Source organism: Cebus imitator, unplaced genomic scaffold, assembly GCF_001604975.1.
Source record: "Cebus imitator isolate Cc_AM_T3 unplaced genomic scaffold, Cebus_imitator-1.0 Scaffold787, whole genome shotgun sequence".
NCBI lineage: Eukaryota > Metazoa > Chordata > Mammalia > Primates > Cebidae > Cebus > Cebus imitator.
The window spans coordinates 217314-219704 of record NW_016108102.1 but is presented as its reverse complement, the minus strand read 5'-3'; the positions used below and the strand labels follow the sequence as shown (position 1 = coordinate 219704).

The window sequence follows — 2391 nt, the reverse complement described above, 5'->3', positions numbered from 1 at the left end:
CACTAGCCTCTGCCCCATTCTCATCCTGCTCATCCAGCTCATTCTCAGCAGGCTCTGCCACATGAGGTGTACTTGTGGCCATCTTTAGCTCAGCATGGGTCTTCTCCAAGTCTTCCTGTACTATATAGGCCTTCTGTTACCACTCCACAGCCTCACTCTCCTTCTTCTGTTGGGCCATCTCCAGCTGGGAGATTTGAGCTGTCAGCTCTGCCATTTCCAAGACCGGCTGTGCTTGAGTCTTTTTCTGCTCCTGGGAGGCTTGCAGCAAGGTCTGCTTGACCTCTTCAGCTTCTTGATGATCCTTGGCCAGCTTTTCAGCCTCAATCTGGGCACACTTCCATTCCTGCTCAACTTCCAGAGCCCTATGGGTCTATTCTTCCAGTTCTTGCTGAGCCTTCTTAGTCTGTTCCTCAATCTGCTTCAGGTTCTCCATTAGCTCCTCCTTCTTCCATTCAATCTTCTCTTTCTCTTTTTCTGCTATTTCACACTTCTTCTTCTCATTTCTCCAGCATAGCATGCTCCATCTGCTTCTGGTGCTTCTCCTCCCGGGCCTGTGCCTTCATCTGCTGCACCTCAGTGGTGTCAGCTTGCGATGGTGCATGTACAGTTCATGGTTCCCCATGCTCAAGGCCAAGATTTGCTTGTTAATCTGCAGCCAGGAGCATAGAAGAAGAAGTCCAGGGCTTTTTTGTCAATGGGCTTGATGACAAATTTCTTATCATTGAAAAATGTTCCTGATTTCACTCCAAGGGAAGCTTATCTTGGGAGTCAGTCTGTCATTCTGCTCATAGATGTTGAGATCCAAGGCATCCACCCCCAGCCACAGCTCTGAGCCTTTCTTGTTCTTGATGCTGAAATAGTTCACATCATACATCTCCAGATCTTGAGCAATCTTCAGATATTCCAGGACAGCAACCTCCCTGAGAATGCCGCAGTGTTCCTCATGCCACACATGGATCGGCCCCTCCCACTGGTCTCTGTTGAGTTTGTGCTGTTCCAAGAATCTCTGCAGCAGCAACTTTTCTCCAGCCAGGTAGCCAGATGTATGCACCTCCTTATTGAAATCAGCATACTTAGACTGGACAGCATATAAAGCCAGCAGCACAGCAGTCTCAGGTGGGCAGTACATATCATTGAGAATGACATCTTTCACTTGCAGAAAGAACAGGGGCTGAGTGATGTCCTGGATCAAGTCCTTGGACACATCCTCAGTGCAGAACTTGGCATGGAACTTAAAGAGCAGGGGGCTTTCCTTCCGCATATCCTGGGCAGTCACATTATTGAGTTTCAGCCAGGTGGAGAAACCTTTCGTGTCCTGATACTGCAGACCAAAAAATCAAACTTCCCTCAAGCCAATAGTTTTCACCACCTGGTCAAATAGCTTCTTGCCAGTGGTGTTGGGATGGATGGCAAACTCCAGCTCTGCATCCATGGTGGTCACACGCACATTGATCATTTTGGGCATGGTGGCAGCAAAGGCAGGGGAGTTAGTGAAGTTTAGTTAGGACTGTCAGGCAGTGCTGAGCACGCAGTACACACGGCTCAGATTCAGGTGGCCAGGGACTCAGATTGGGTCCTCAGTAGCATCGGGGCAACTGTTCGGCTTCCTGCTAACAGGCCACGACTTCACAAACCCCACCCAGGAAAGACTGTTTTCCTAGTTTTGGTATCAGAGTGTGATATTGCTTCATAGACTGAATTACAAATTATTTCCCCTTTCTCAATCTTTTCTAATAGTTTTAGTAGAATTGATACCAATTCTTCTTTGAATGTATAGTGGAATTCAGCTGTGAATCTATCTGGTCCTGAAATTTTTTTTTGGCAATTTTTGTGTTACTGATTTAATTGCACTGATTGTTATTGGTATATTCAAGGTTTCTATTTCTTCCTGATTTAATCTAAGAGGGCTGTATATTCCAAGGAATTTATTCATTTTCTCTACATTTTCTAGTTTGTATGCATAAAGTACTCATAGAAGTCTCAAATGATCTTTCATATTCTGTGGTGTTTATCTTAATTTTCATTTCTAATTGAGTTTATTTGAATCTTCTCCCTTCTTGGTTAGTCTAGTTAATGGTTTACTAATTTTGTTTATCTTTTCAAAGAGGCAATTTTTTATTTCATAGATTTTTTTGTGTTTCTGTTTCATTTAGTTGTACTCTGATCTGTGTTATTTCTTTTGTTCTGCTAGTTTTGTGGGTTTCTTTTTTCTGCTTCCTTGAAGTGTGACATTAGGTTGTCAATTTGTGATTTTTCAGACTTTTTGATGTAGGCAGTTATTGCTATGAAGTTTCCTCTTAACAGTGTTTTAGCTGTATCTCAGAAGTTTTGATAACTCGCATCACTATTATCATTCATTTTAAATAATTTTTAAATTTTTATCTTGATTTT

The 2391-nt window shown here is 43.0% G+C and overlaps 1 pseudogene; it reads right to left on the bottom strand.

The window, feature by feature from the left end:
- Positions 1–1594, bottom strand: part of LOC108297286 — a 9978-nt pseudogene extending 8384 nt beyond the window's left edge.
- Between the last annotated feature and the right edge of the window lie 797 nt (positions 1595–2391).